The following is a 16,858-nucleotide window of genomic DNA, read 5'->3' as shown; positions in this document are numbered from 1 at the left end:
GGATATATTAGTTTTCTCTAAACAACATGGAATATTAGTTTTCTCTCAAGAAGGCAGTGTGTGTGTGTACAATAATACTTTATCCCTGTGTTATCTGTACTTGCTGTTAGAACGAGAATTTTGCATCTGTGTAATTGAATTTCAAGAGGGCCAATGTCTAAACAAGAAAACAGAGATCTGCAGCAACCCAGCTCCTGCTCTGTATGACCACAATATCTGAAGTCACTGCAGCATACATTTTCAAATATCCCATTACCCAGGAAATTGCTCTTTGACTTATAAGCTTTTAATCATAGCACTTTTTTCATTGGAAAAAGTCACCACAGTTTGCTTGCTTAAAAGAAAAAAAATTCCCAAGCTGGGTTGAACACCTTAAAAATAACCATGTGCCCCTGGCATTTCAGGGAAAGAAAGGAAGACAAGTCCAAGACAGAATATCAAGATTTAGAAATAATTTTGAAATATGCTCTCCATGATTTATTTTAGAAATACTGAAAGTCCTTCTAAGTTAAAACTGGTATATATGTATTAGTAAATTCATGTATATTTATGTCAACCTTTTTAATGCTATATTTTAGTTCATCCAGGAGATTTCCTTTCCTTACAGCTTTCATTTCCCTGCTAAGAGCATACTCCGTGCACACCTTTTTCTTGTGCAAGAAATGAGGCACCAGACTTCTTTGTCCTGCATGTGCAATCCAGGAATTGTTTTTCCCCTGCAGACAGCAATAATTGGTAGTTGTTGATTTGGTTTTCTTGGAAAAATAACAACTCAAACAGCTCTTTATCAAGGCTGTAAAGAACAAGGCTTTTTTCCTCCAAACCTTTTGCTTTTTCCTACCTGTGTATAATTATCCACATACTCAGATCAATTTATTACCCCATGCATAAGCACATTCACTCTGGTTTTCCTTTCCCCTGGGACCTTTACATTAAGACTCAGACTGCTCAAATAGCCCAGCTGCAAATGCCCTTTGATCAAATGATGACTCAAGGAGACTCAAAGATTACTTCTGCAGGGAAAGTCAAGGCAAATTGATCAGTGCTGTCACTGGAGAGCAACAGCTCCTGAAGGACTAGATTTAAAATGCATTATCTTTAATGCAATCAAAGGAGCATTTAATTTAATTTTAAAATGCCTTGCAATATTTGTTAGTGCTATCATTTCAGGGTGTTGCAGGGACAAAAGTTAATCACACTGACTAGACAAACACTAATTTGTTTAATTAAGGCTATCCTGCTTTCTTTGTGTAGTGTTTTTCCAACTTGGTCTACCCACACGTTATTTTTGAAATAGTAGGAGCACAGATGTAAATAATATTTCATGGCAGAGCGGCTGAGCTTAATGAGGTATGAGAGAGAAACTAAAGAAACTAAGGGGAAGTAAGGAAACTAAAGAATAGAAATATCTTTTTCTTACCACCTCATGACACATTTTAGGTTTAAATGAGAAGACACTAAACATGTCCATGGCATGGATTTTCCAGAAGTAGATCATAATCTATCCATGGATTACCCAGGCAGCATGAATGAAATTTTGGTTTTCTGCCTGGACACTGCTCCCAGAGCCAGGGATTAGGGGGGTTTGCAGCCTTCTGCTGTTTTCTGTGCTGGCTTTGCCCTTCTGAGCTGCAGCAGTGCAGGTGCAAGGTGTCCAGAGGCAAAGCCCTTCCCTTGCCAAGGAGCAGGAGGGATGTGCTGAGAGAAGGGGCTGAGAGCCCTTAAACCCAAAGAATTTCCCTCCCAGAGGTGCCCAGGCCACAGAGCCCCACACAGGGCACCAGACACCGAAACTCTGGCTTTTATCAGCCTGCTACAGGCAGGCTTTGAATGCTTGGATGAGCCAAAATCATGCATTTGCTCCACTCTCAGGAATTCCCATTGGCTCTGGAAAGCAAGTCAGCACCAAGCTGGCTCTTCCTTATAACTTTCATTTCTGTGACAGAGACTCGTTATCCTCTTGGTTTATCCACTCTTAAATGACAGTATTAAAGAAAAAGAGAAATTAGGAACCAGTGAAAAGTGGACACCTGGAGTTAAATAACTGTAAAACAGAGCAGGGCAGGGAGGGAGAAATAGGGAAAGGATGTCTTGAAAATGGAGTTCTGAAGTGAATGACACTGAGTAAGATTAATGTTATTTCTAAGGATCCTTCAATGGTTTTTTCCTCTGTAACAAGCTACAGGCATAAAACGAAACTCAAACCTTTAAAACCTTTAAAAGGGAAAGAGATGGAGTCTGAAGAGCTTCTGTACTTTCCAGGTATCACAGGATTTTAGACATAAATCAGGAACCAACCACAATGTGGAGAAAAGATCAAGAATAAGAGAAGAACCAGGATTACACCAAGGAAAATATTAATTAAATAACAAAGAGCACTGATTAATGAAGCCAGCTGGCTGCGAACCAGGTGAGGACACATCTTCCCTGCCCATCTGTAGGATATGGGGTTCCCTAGAAAAATCATTTGTCCCTGGATTCTGTCTTTCAGTGCAAGAACATGGTGTCCCCTGTGCACATGTAAAACCAGAATAAGCACAGGGAACTTTGCAGGGTGATTTAGATTTACAGTTGTTATTGAAAAGAAAAATCTGTGTTATTTTTCTCCACACATATTTTTCAGATGCTTTTTTTTTTTGTTCAAGAAACTTCATGGTGAGTAATTTATTTGTAGTAGAAATAACTTCTACTTTAAACAAGTTCTACAACAAGAAAGGTTTGTTTAGAGCCAGCCTTTACTCTTTTCTGATTTTCTTTCTGTGAAATCTACACTGCACCCCACAAGAACCAGACTTAAACATAGTAAATTTGAGTGAAAAGATGCCTGTTAAATAAAGCATTTATTCACTAGCATAGCATTATCAAACCATGGGCAAGACCCAAGATTTAGGAGACCAATGTAAACATTTTTTGACATTTATATGTCTGCTTCCCTATAATAAAATTGTGTTTGAAAGTCTTCTCTTCAGTAGCATGGGCACAGAGCAGCTCTTTTTCCAGGATGTCAGTCCTTGTTCCACCATTGCTCACCTTCACACCAGTCATCTTTTCAGTCAAGCAGAAAAGTGAAAATGGAAGTAACACATCAAGTCAAGAAAATAATAAAAAGCAAGTTCTCTGAACATGACAATTTGGATAAAAGCATTTCTGTGCATCCTCTCTCTTTGTTGCAGAAACAAGAAGGGGGATGTGTTTGATCTGCTTTTCATTCAGGGCTCCAGCTGTGGGCACAGCTGCAAGAGCTGCTCCCAGAAAAAGCAGCAAGGTATCATTTTTTGATAAATTCCTAAAAATGCAGAATAAGACTCTGGTATATGTGGAGTACTAGAGCCCCAAGTATAGTAGACTTCCAGGAAATATTTAGTCCACTCCCAAAATCTGTTACAGAGAAATGTTGGGGTTGTTTTCTGATCCACCTAAATGTAGCTCTAAAATTTTCTCAGGAAGTTCAGCTATAATGGATCTCTTCTGTCAAAAAGCCCTAAAAAGGTTCAACCTGAACTGGTTCTTGGGGTCACAGAGGAGGAAAAAGCATAGACTACCCCAATGTGTTTGGGTTTTATTATGGGTTTGTAGCTGGTCATGCCACTCACTTGACATGCAATGCTATTTCCTTTCACCACACACAGAGTCTGAGCAATGAAAGAGGGATTCAATCTTCCTATTTCTAACAACTGCATAACACTATGAGAAAATATGGTTTGTATTTAAAAATGGCAGGTTTTCCCAGGTTTTCCTTCAGGATTTCATTAAATTAGACAACAGCATCTGCATTTACAAACTGTCCCTTTCCCAGGACAGTCACTCCAGACCAGTCTATGGACTTACAGCTCAGCATCATGATCAGTTTGAATAAACTGATTTTAAGGCTCTTCTTTTTGGGTTGGAAGGAAAACAAAAAGGAATAACTTATATAAACCACCTTTTTTTTCCCCCTTTTATATTCAATAAAGCATCTTAACTCTTACCCTTATCTTTTGTGGGTATCTTGTATGTGATGTCACAGAAAGTGAAAAAACATTCACTCTGTGTTCAGAGTGAGACCCATTCACTCTGTACTTGTTACAGGCAAGTAATAAGCAACAAGGCTGCAGAATTTATTTGCAATTATCCTGGTTCCATGCCATTAACTACCAAAAAATCCCTCTCCCCAAAAAAATCCTAAACAAGCCATAATGAAGTCCACATTTCATGTCCTCAAAGCAAGTGCATGGCACCTGCTAAGCTGAAAGGAAATGATTTCTGGTGATTTACAGGTGAGCAGCAGCAAGGCCCTTCCAGGGAATGGAAACAAGAAATGTGTTGAGGACTTTGGGACAGAGAAAATAAAAGGTAAGAAGAGGAAAACAGAACAGTGGGAACAGACAGAATCTCAGCCTGTGTGGTCTCCTGTGTGCCAGTGGGAAAAGACCTTGTCAGAGAGAAGCAACAAAACCTCAGGGCATATAAATTTCTGGCCTCAGTTTGATCTCAAGCTCCCTTCACAGCCTGGAGCAAGTGACTCCAGAGGAGGAGAGCAGCAGCACAGGTTCCAATGACACCTTGGCAGAAAGCCTAAAAAACTCTCTGCAGGCTCCCACTGGATCATTTCTCCTGCTTCTTATGGAAAGTTTTCAGCCCAGACTGCAGCCAGATTTAATGTTCAAGTGAGCTGATTATGACTTATTGTCCCCATCACAGAGCTGCCACCAGGCCACCCCAGCTGGCAGTGCCATGAGGTACTTTGCAAAAATAAGATGGATGGCAGCAGCAGGAGCAGGAGAGCAAGCTCTGAACCAGGAGCAAAAGCAGAGCTCATTTAGGTCTCTTTTGCACTGTGCTGCAAAAGCCTGGGGGGGAAGAAGAGAAGGGGTAATGGTTTAAACCCATATCAATTTATATTAAATAGAAGGAAGGATTTTTTTCATAGTGAGGGTGGTAAAACACTGGCACCCAGGGACGTGGTGGGGGCTGCATCCCTGGAAACATTCCAGGTCACGCTGGACATGGATCTGAGCCCCTGGCTGAGTTGGAGATGTCCCTGCTCTTTGCAGGGGATTAGTCCAGGTGAGGTCACTTCCAACCCAAGCTGGTCTGTGATTGCATGATGAACTTTTCTTGGAAGGACAGAGGGTGGGCTGGACCTGCAGAGGTCACATTGGAGGGGCCTAAACAGAACTCTTCCTAAATAAAGACATGTTATGGTTAAAATATCTATCTATATCTACATCTACATCTATCTATATCTATATCTATATCTATATCTATATCTATATCTATATCTATATCTATATCTATATCTATATCTATATCTATCTATATCATCTATATCATCTATATCTATATCTATATCTATATCTATATCTATATCTATATCTATATCTATATCTATATCTATATATATATATATATAATCGTGGAACAAAGGGAACAGTGGAAAGGATTTTAAGAAAATCACAGGCAAGTAAAAAAGTAAAATATTCCTTCAGTATTGGACCACACCCAATTATTTTTTGTACTGCACTCTCTTGGGCTGCTGCTGAGCATCCCTGGCTACCCTAAGTAGCAGAGCCTCTGAAAGTCCAGACAATTTGCCTCTGGATATAAGCAAAGAATAGAAAGGAATATATAAAACCAGTAAAGTGAGGAGAACTTCCTTTGCATAGGTAAATACTTTCCCATTTAATGTAAATGAAAATCTTCCAGTAGCCCTCATGGAAGAACAATTCTATCACAAACAAATCATTGATACAGGGGATTATTTCTGCCATATGGACTGGTCCCCTTTGCATGGCATCAGTTACAGTTTAGGGTTAAAAGCAGAACATCTGTTGAAGCTTTTCCCACTTGCTTTACACACATTTTCTACCACCACAGCATGAAGATTTAGGATGCTGGATGTTTATTCCAGCTTTAATTTTCTTCACAAATTCTTCAGCTCTGTGGCAAATTAAAGGAGCAGATGCATCCCTGGGAAGGTTTCCAGACTGATTTTGAAGAAAGTGAGACATCCAATACTTGCTGAGCTGAGCTGGGGTTTCTGATCAATGGCAATACCACACACAGGATCAAAGAAGAGCTTGCAGTAAATAACTGATGTGCAGAGTTGTATTACATGGTTAGGGTGCAGATGGTTTCTGTACCTCCCCATGGACTGCTGCTGAAGACATAAACTGCTGATCCCCATCTTTCATTATCACTCAGATCATCTATATTGCCTTATCCTTTGATGCAGCTGAATGCTCTGCTTTATTATATGGGTAAGCGATGAAAGCCCTTCCAAAAAATAAATACGCATGTAAATGTTGTATGTACAATATTATTAAACTACTGTGTTATAATCCAAAGTCTTTTCTGCAAAGACATGACTTTTATTTCAGATTTATGGCATGCCAATAACAAATCCCAATAATTCCTCTCTGCTTCCCTGGGCACTTCAAATAAAAAGGAAAATATCAGCTCTTTATTTTGCTTTTAGTGCAGGTCCTAACTAAGTGTTGCAGAGCATTTCAAAAACTGTAATATTCATCTGTTCAGCTTATTGGAGGTGAACTCCCACTGATTTTCATGAGGTAATGAGCATAAATAATGCATTTGAGAAAATTCAGTTATAAAATTAAACTGATCATTGTTCACCTGATGAAATAAATTCTATCCCTTAAGCACAGGCAAGCAAGAGGTTTGGGGATGTGGTTTAATCCCAGAGGGGCTATGAAAGCTGATGGAGATGGCACAGTTTTTCTGCATAACCTGGTTTTCAGAGCAAAGCTGGGTTTTATTGAGTACATCAGGTAGAACTACAAATAGATACCTCAAATGCTGCTAAATGACCATTTAACTGACACAAACAAGCAGAAGTTTGCAATAAGAAGCCAAAAAACCTTTTATTTCTAATACCAACAGAAATCTCTTACTTCAGTGGCCAATTGTCCTTTTCACCACATGAATCCTTGCCATCTCTTGGAAAAAGACATTTCTTCATTCTTCAGTCTTCTTGAGAAGGCTGTTCTGGTTTTAATCATGTGGGCAAAGCCTGAGGGGAAATTGCAATATAAGTTGTAATTCACTCATTTCCTTTCAGCTCTAGAATTTCTTCTGGTGTGAGATTGGCCAAGAGAGCTTTTGTTTCATTCCTCTTAACTTTATATTTCCTTTAGTATGGAGTAAAGAGGCATTTTTTGTTGCTTTTGTTGAAGTTATTATTCCTATGTTAAGATCAAAATTGCAAATATGAAGAGAATGGTTTCATTTATAATAAAAAACATACAATTTTCTATGAATTATGATGTTTGAAGTGTGTGTTTTTCTCTCAGAAGTACAGTTCATTGCACAATATCAATACTGAATTGCATAGCTAGGCCTTCAACAGAGCCCCAAAGGCCAGAATTTGCAGTTCTACCATGTGCTGCTGTATTAAAAATATATATATATATGGGAAAAGAAAAAAACCCCAAAACCTGCAGTTTCATTAGGAAAAAGGTGAAGGGATTACCAGGCTCTTGTGCACTACACTCACACCCAGAAAGTGCAATTCACACCCAGGGAAACACTTTCAATGCTGGCTTTCTGAAAGAACTATCTTATAAATTCAATGTGTTGAAGTGAGAGCTCTCATACCTTCTGGGGAGAGCTCTGCTAAGCATGGAATTGGAGATCTATAATTTAATGTAAAAAGTAATTTCAGTATAACCTGATTTCCCAATTAAAAAAACCCCATAGATTGGCAGGAGGTTATTTTTGTCTATCAAACTCAAGAAGTTTTTCCATTTTTACTTTCTTCTTGCACCCACTTTTTCATTTGGCATCTGAACTGGCACACTGGCTTTTCCTGGAAGGGAGAGGGTATGAGGTGGGGATGGATAAGAGGCAGAAGGACACAGCAGAGCCAAGAAATCCCATCACTTTTGTCAGGGACACACACTGATGCCAAGACAGAAAAAGTCTATCCTCTAATAAATATCTGTCTGTCTTGTCAGCTCTAAAACACTTCTTAAAACATTATCCCCTGCCATACTGTACTGCAGGACCTGGATAATCAAAGGAATGTGAGTGTTAAAGTAGAGTGAAATTACAGCACCCTCATGTAGCTCATTTTATGCATTATTTGAGGGAAATCTTAATGAAGGGCTTTCCATCAAGGCAGAGGACCAGGAGGTACTTTTAGAAGGGCACTTCATTGCTGAGATCCTGTGCTGAGCCCCAGAATCTGATATTTTACAGGATTAACACTAAGCTGCTGTACTCCCTTCATCCTAGTGCCATTCCCACTGTGACTGGAGCTATTTGTTGGGCATTAGTGAAGCAGCTCCCCAGCGTGTGCCACCCCATGGGGCTCTGGCTCTGGGGACCCTGTCCCATGCCACCTTCTCCCCTGCTGCACCAGGGAGTCTCTGCCTTTCCCAGAGCTCTGCCATCTGCTCTCCCACTGCTCCAGCAGCAGTGGAAAATTCCTTTTTGTCTGAAAGGGGAACTGCATGGTAAATCTCAGTGACAGGATCAGGAAACGTCTTAAACCAAATTAGCGAGAAGTAAAGCTGAGTGAACAAGTTATAAATTGTATTACCCATCCTAAGTGTCCCTCTGGTCTCAACTCGTGCTCTTGGCTTTTAATCTTACAAAAAATAGTTTGTGCCATTATTTTCCTAAGGCTTCTTCTGCTCTTTTTGGGAGGAGGAATTCATAGGCAGTGGGATTGTAAGGAGTGGTGTCTCCAACCAGATACAATGGCATGACCTATTCCAAACTGCAGTACAACCTTCAGCATTGAAATTATTTGCAAAAATAAATCACTTAAATATAATTACCAACCCTGGGTAGCAGTATCTTCCAGAAAACATACACCTCCCCAACCAGGAGATAGATATCAGGTCCTTTGGAAACCTAAAGGAACAAAACATGAGCCCACTAATGAGTTACGGCTCTTTCAAACCTGTGTGTGATTTTGCTTCTATTTTCTGCAGGGCCTCTTCCTTTCCTCTCTTCCTCTATTTTTCCTCCTTAATTTCATAGACGCAAACCTCCTTCCCAATATATTTTAAATACAGAAAAACCCACCACAGATTCAGTGATGCACCCAATACAATGTGATGACACAAAGACAAGACTTCATTTGCAATCACTGCTCAACACCCAGCCATTAACACTGCAGGAGGACAGTGCAATACAATGAAATCCACAATAATTAATCAGAATCTGGTAATTTGAGCTTTCACTGCCATCCTGAATACTAGATAGGAGGATTTTTTGAGATTCTTTCTATCTTGGGACTGCAGAGGGACTTGTGGATTCACTCCTCCCTGTCTAACTCAAGCATTACTGCAATAAGAATAATGTTGAAAGGTTTGAAAGATATTTCTTGTCGCTTGAGCTTAACTTGTACTTTCTCAGCAGCTACATAAAAGCATCAAAGACACTTTGTTCACGAAAAAAAATAATCCCAAACTGCATCTATCAGTGTATTTGAAATTATTTTCTGTTGTTCAGCCTGAAATCCTATTTTCAACTGACTTTTAAAGGGTGTTCTCAGGACTCTCCCTAATGTTCTCCAAGCTATAAAGTCTAAAGACTTGATAACTCAAAGAGAAGATTCTTGGAAATCTGAGGAACACAAAAGTGGTGCTACACAGAAGAAATTTTCTGTGTTAAATCAGTGATGGAAAATGTCCACCTCCTGCCTGCCATCCTGTTTGTCAGGCTGTGAATAGTGGTGGGAATAATAAACAAGAGGCACAACTAGCTGGATTTCCTTCCTAAGGATCAATCTCTTTCTTCCCCAAAGGCATCCGACCATTTCTGCTGGCAGTACAGAGCTATGGTAAGCTTGTGAGTAAACATACTAAGCAGGGAGAGCTTGGAAGGACTTTGAAATAATTTTAAAGAAACGCTTTACAATTAATGTGAGATGGAAGATGCAGCAAGCCCTGTGAGCAGGGAAGCTTTTGGTCTGGATCAGAGGAAGGAGTTGGGGAGCTGCAGTGCTAGACCACACTAAGGAAATCTGCAAAAAAAGAGTCTCCAAAATGCACAATATGACTCTGCTTAGTATTGCTAATAAGGAACTTTATCCTTCAGAAACACATTATTAGTTCAACTTCTCAGTATCCACAGTTCAGCTGAGCCCAATTACTAAGGCTGTGAATTAATCTGCTAATGGACTATTTGCTTTCCTCCTGTAAAAAACTGCCTTGGAATTTAATGTTTAAGACAAGATTTCTCTTTTCAGAAACACCCACCCACCCACCATACACTGAGTTTGCCAACAATTAACCAGACAATCTGTCTGTAAAATGGCTAAATATGTTCTAAAGAAAAAAACCTTTCTATTTAACTAAAACAATTACAGAACTAAACAGTGTGATTTTTTGCCAAGTACCATTTTTTTGGAGACAACATGGCCTATGTCTTGTGTGTAGCAATTATAGGAAAGTTGTGGTTAAGACCCAACAGCAAAGAGCTTGATCTCACAGTATCTCTCATATCTTCCTCAAATTAATGCTTTTTTGAAAAGTTGTTCAGCAAGGATGAACAACCTCATGCTCCTCATGCTTCTGTTGATAGCAACCTGAAATGTGAGCTTTCAAATATGGATCTGTAGCTTTTTAATTCTGTCCATTCACTTTGGTGTGAATCTCCCAAATACTTAATTTCAAGAACTGATTAAAATTAATTAATAAAATTAAATTCCATCTCACTCATCAGCTATCATACAAACTGAGCCAAGACATTTCCCTCAATGCATTCTGCAGTACAGATTTCCTCTGCAACACAGCTACAGAGAAAGCAGCTTGTGGATCCACACAGATTCAGGAGGTATCACCACACAGGACAGTGTTTGCAGAATACAAATATCTTTGCATCTTACTGTAAACTTGTCAGCATGACTGCTCTATTTTGGAGTGCTCTTGTATTTAATTTCTTCAACTTCTTTTTTGACATTTGCACATCTTAAAACTATGCCTGAATAAATCTTCATGCCCTTTCCACTTGCTATAATTAATCACCTTCCCAAAAAACTGCAGAGGAGAGCTTGAAAGTATTGAAAAATCTTCCAAACTAGACATTTTGTGAATACCAAAGTTTCAAAGAAAAAGCAAAAAACCAAGAAAAAAGCCAAGCCACAGTTGAGCATATTTGCAATTCAGTGCTGTAGATATCCCTGGGATGAAGGGCTTGGTCCCTCGAGGTGCTGTGTTGGCCATAAATCAGCATTCCACAGCCTCAGGGTTCAGCAGATAAACAAAGTTCAGTCTCACTTTCCCCAAACAGGTTGCTCAGGAAGCGAGGTGGATTGGAATGAGATTACAAAATTGTTATGCACTTCAGCAGTACTAGCTCAAATTATTGTTAAAAAGAGCCCTAAAGCAGTGATCATAATTTTTTAGCAGTTCTCAGATTTGTAATGGCACAAAAATCAGCCCAAGTTTTCTAGCATACAAAGTGTATCATTTTCAGCTTAGACACCTCAGAATTTCTTCAATTAAAATTCATTTCTATGTTTATTTAAATTCCTGAATTATTGACAAATGTTGTATTCAAAGAATTTTTTACTTCTGCAGCAGCATATGTGCACAAATCTGCAAGACAGATGATGCCTGCAACACTGCCAAGCAGAAATTTGCCTGGTACAGCATATTTTAATTTTGAAGACTGAAATGTACTGGTCTAAGAGATCAGTTCCAAAATTCAGGATAACACCACATCATAAATTAATGATTCATTATAGCATACCATGGATGCTTCATTTCTCTTCTCCCTAACACATGATATCTATCTGATTTAAAAAAAAAAAGTGAAAGAAGAAAAAATGCGAGCTAAGGGTTGTTTATTTTGACAAGCTGTCATGACCTCTCCCAGTGAAATTTACATACAAATGTTTCTAAGACTTTTTTTTAAATTGAGAAAATGAATTCACATTTTCCCAGGAAGTATAATTTTTCTGGAAAACATGACCCCAAGGAAAGAAAAAAAGAAAACCCCTCTGTTAAAATTGTATAATCAAAATTACATTTGGAATGCAATTTTCAATTCTCTACTTTACCCTACCTGAAAGTCAGGTCTTACATATCATGAGCACAGGCAACACAAGCAACAAGACAAAGAGATGTAAATTCACTGTACAGCAAAGGTTTCCATTAAGGCACCTAAATTCTGAATGAAGACAATTTGCTCTCATTTACAGCACCCAGATCCTCCCCAAACACTGCTGGAACCACACACCAGAAGTATTTGCTTACACCAGCACCTGCTTCCCAATATCCCCACCAAAACAGCCTCCAATAAAACCATAATGGTCTCATTCTCCATGAAATAATAGGTATTTCTCAGTCTAATGGGCTCAAGTTGTTGCAAAGCAGAGCAATCCCTCTGAAGCCAGGGGAGATGGGAGACCTCACACCACCTCCACTGCTGCTGAGGCACCTGGAAAATTCCACACTGAGCCCTGCCCCACAGCTGGAGCATTCCCTGGTGGGCTTTTCATTTGTTTTTGTTTTGCTTGTGGCTTTTTTGTTTGGTTCTGGTTTGGTTTTGTAAAGACAGTGTTCCTCTTTGAATCCCTCCATCCTCATGCCTGAAGAGATTGAAAATTTCCCAGCTAGGTGCAAAATACACTGATCTGCTTAATGCCTGTGCCAGCTCCATCCTACCAAGATCCCTGCAAAGCATGTGGGAAGGAGAAAGCTCTAGTGGAGAAATAAGCAACTTCCATATTGATTGAATGTGTCTCACAACACTTATTAAAGAGATTGCTCATCACTTTGCTTTTACTTGAACACCCAGACCCTTTAAAACTTCCACAATCTACATTTATGTGTGCCCTGATTGCATTCTCAAGTTCTGAGAAAGAAACCTACAGTTTGATGAATTTTAGCTCAACTTGAAGATTTTCAAGAGGTTTGAGGCAGTATCAGTGCCTTGATTTCCTCTGTCTTTGATGCCAATAGGAGGCAAAAGTGTTTAGGTAGCCAGAGGTACTTGATTTCTGCAGTGCCTGCCCCATTAATGTGCCCATCTCACAGGCAGTGCAGTGAAACTTGATTACCATCCATGCACATTGCTTTAGGAACATGAGGTGGAAGTGCCTTTGATCAAAAATGCAGCCAGAGTAGGATTTTCAAAATATTCAACTCCCACTGAAATCCAAGCTCTACTCTAGCTTTAAAGAAAATAGATTTAGGCCAGAACTGAACACCTTTGAAAATCCAAACCTGAAGTAGAAGAGCTCCATGTGGTCACCAGTCCCTAAAGTAAAAAGATTCAGATAAACCAGGTGTGACTGGATGTGGAACTGCTGGAATTTACCTAAACCCATGCTTGAATCTTTGCTGAGTTTTGAACAGTTTGTTTTCATTTAATTTGTGATTTTTCCTTACTTCCCAAACGATGAGTTCTGGGAGCAGCTGGGAGTTGGACTGTCATAAGTGTTGTTTCCATAGCATTTCCAGTCTGACTGGAAGCCAAAAACATTAGAAAGCTCAAGAGACAGCCTGTTTTCAAGAGTTCTCAAGCAAATTTTGGCTGATCCACTATGTTTTGATGACTTCAGAACAGCATCCAAACTGAGGCATATCTCATAGCCAAGCTAAGACCAAACCCTGGAGAAATTTGACTGCAACAAGATGGGATTTGAGAAAGAAAAAGATGGCTAAATATTTTCTGTGGTTCATTAGAAGCCTTTGAAGGCAGGCAGAGCAGAGATAATAAAAACAAAGAGATCCTGAAATATAAGATTGACCAATTGTTTTCCAATTCAGCATTCAAACATTACTAAAATCCAGACCCCTTGGCACATAACAACATTGCTTTGGGCAAAATCAATTTAGGTAAGGTTTCAAGATGGGGAAGTGTGTGCTGGGATGTCTACTTTGGACAGGATATGTTTCTACATGCAAAAGAAGAATAACTGCTGTTTTCCCCATTTTACCCCAGGAAAGGGTGGACTCCAAGTTCCTGACACAATACCAAAGCATAGGAAAGGCTTTTCTAGCAAGAGCAAAGTTGAAAATCTACACTCAGGCTTTGTATCAGCAATTCACATTTTCATTCCAGTGACAGAGCCTTTCCTTCAGCAAGTTGGATATTAGCTTGTTATCAGGTTTTCCTTGAGTGCCAAATTGAAACCAGACAAAAATAATAGTTCATTCCTCCAGAAGACTTCTAGCCAAGGTGTCAAGTGAAGAGAAATTCGTTGTGGTGAGAGCTTGCAGCCTGAGCAGTCAGGGAAGTAATGGATTTTCCTGGAGTTGGAATGATATTGAAGACCTGAGAGATGAGCTGGGAGAAAACTTCAAGTTCAGCCTATCTTTGGTGGTTGTGAAGCCCTTCCAGTTTTTTGTAAGCATTTAGAACCCTGGTTATTTCTCTGCCGGCCAAAACAAAACATGGAAACATGCTCCTTTCATGCCTCACTTCATGTCGTGGTCAGACACTCAGAGCCCTCCTTCAGCAGCACCTCTGGGAGCCCAGGTCCCCCAAAAAGGCCAGGGGCACACAGGAGAGGAGCTTCCAGCAGCTTCATCTCACTGCTCTGCCTGGTGCCTGGCCAGGGACATGGGAAGGGCTGGCAAGAGCCTCCTGTAGCCTTCAGCTCCTCCCCAGATCCCCAAAACACCTGGCCTGCAATGTGATGTGTGCCCTACTTTCCAGACCCCCAAGACTGCTTCCTCTCCTCAGGGAGGATGCCTTATTTCTGAGCAGAAGGGACACAGCTTCAAACAGAGACCTTGCTGCCTGTTCCTGGTGGAAGCAGAGCTGCCTGCTGTAGCTGGAGCCTCAATAAACAGAGGGGGAAAAGCTATGAACAAATAAAAAATTGAATTAATTAATTTACCATGCTCTCCATGAAGTATTGAGTGTATCATTTTCTGTAAATCGAAGAGAAGATGAATGCTAAGTGTGGTTCCAGCTTCTCAGTGCAGATATAACAAACTATTTCTTGGCTCCAAATCTCAACCAGCCACCATGCAAGAAAATACATATGCATGTTAGTATTTCTTGTTTGATCAGTGTCAAGATTGCTTTCATTTTTTTTTTTTTTTTATTTCAAAAGAAACTAAGAAAATGCATTTTTAAAATTCAGTGCCAAGCACAAATTCAGTGAGAAGATCAAACTCCCAATTGATTGCATCCTTCACGGTCACTGCCACAAATTCAGGGTACCAGCTGTGCTTGTCACCCTCTCAGAAAGCAGACACGGTGCATTACCAGATCTTTAGTTTTATTAGCTGCACCACAGGTCCCAGCGAGATCTCAGCTCAGTTTGCTTTTCTTTCTGCTGCATATAATGCCTCTGGCTTCTGCTGGATGTGCTACTTCATTCTGCATTTGAATTTCTTATTTTAAGTTCAGAAATGTGGCGCTCATTTCCCCGAATGGACTTCAAAGCTCACAAAGCAGGCCAATCCTTGCACATAAATATATTGATTTTAAGAGCACACTTGTATTTGGGAAGAAGACTTTGGCTTTGGAGCAATATTCCCTGCTAATATCTCATGATCCAAGTAGTGACAGGAATTTTTCTCAGTCGAGTGTGTGGTTACTCATCACAAGGTGTAGCTGCAAATTTCACACAGCAGGACTCCTTTGTCAAAACAATCCTCTGCTGCACAAGTCTCTTCTGTGGGAGCTCCACAGGGCTCTGAGTACTCTGACATTTCAATCAAATTCTCTCAGCTCACAACTCATTTTCAGCTCTCTGTGCTAAGCAGATTTGCTCTGGAATGGCACAAGGAGAAGGTTCCTTTCTGCTCCAGCAGCTCTCACTGAGTGCTGCTCTCAATTCCCCATCAATACGCTCCATGGAAAGCAGTCAGGAGATCAGTGCAGACCCAAAGGTAGCTTGGAAAATATTTCAAAGAAATGATTTGAAGTTTTGCCTGAGCCTCCTTGCTTTTCTTCAAATATAAAATATATACACATAAAGTGTATTCAGTGATTTGTAATCTGTGTGCAAGAATTACTGAGAAAAATGTACTTTTCAGCCTGAAATCAAGGTAATTCCTCAGTTTCATAAAGAGTTTCATTCCTATTTATACTTTCTTTACTCCCTCCTGCTATCAGATCCTAAACTGGATGAACTAACAACGTGTTTCTTAATTTTATTTAAAGCTATACTTAATACTATGTCAAACTAGAGGCTGGCTGCCACCAGACTGGTTAAAACCCTGCAAAATCCTCTCTCAATCCATCTAATTGAGTCTCCCTCTTCTTGTCCCTGCAGATCAGAGATGCTTCTAAGTTTTTTGACTTTGCAAACTGGGTGAAGCAGCACAAAAAATGAGAGTGCAGCTGCCAGTCCTGTGACCTGCTACAGGGCCATGGCTGTGGAAACAATCAAAAACTGAAACTGGGAATACTGATTTAATTTAATCCTGAAGACTTATTTTTTGCTTTTGATTTTTAGATACAGAAGGAAATATAACAATAATAAGTATAATTTTTACAAGGAAAAGAGGAAAGTTTTAATCTCATAAGTATATTCAGGATTGTAGCAGAATAAAGCTAGAAAAAAATAGATTAATACCTGGAAAACGTATACCAACGAGTTTCTTTTGGAGAGGAGAGATTACTGGAAGGAACAGTGAGATGTTGTATTAGTTTATTTCAGCAGAAAAATGGGGACAACAATGAAGAGGAAAGGAACCCTAACTTTGCCCATGAAAACAACCTATACAGTTCTGTGGTTTTTAACACAAAGAACAATTGAGCTGAATACCAGAAGGTCAAATACCATATTTTCAGGGAAAATAAAATTCACTTTTCAAAGCTTTTTTTTAAGAAAAAAGTGTTACCACAAAATGGATGAAAGTCACATGAGACCCAGAGATTTTCTTGTAATCACTGGAGAAGTTTTTATATGAGAAGGCAATACAGCAACAGTAAC

Source organism: Zonotrichia leucophrys, chromosome 13 (assembly GCF_028769735.1).
Source record: "Zonotrichia leucophrys gambelii isolate GWCS_2022_RI chromosome 13, RI_Zleu_2.0, whole genome shotgun sequence".
In the NCBI taxonomy this organism is placed as follows: domain Eukaryota; kingdom Metazoa; phylum Chordata; class Aves; order Passeriformes; family Passerellidae; genus Zonotrichia; species Zonotrichia leucophrys.
Note: the sequence above shows the minus strand (reverse complement) of the source record.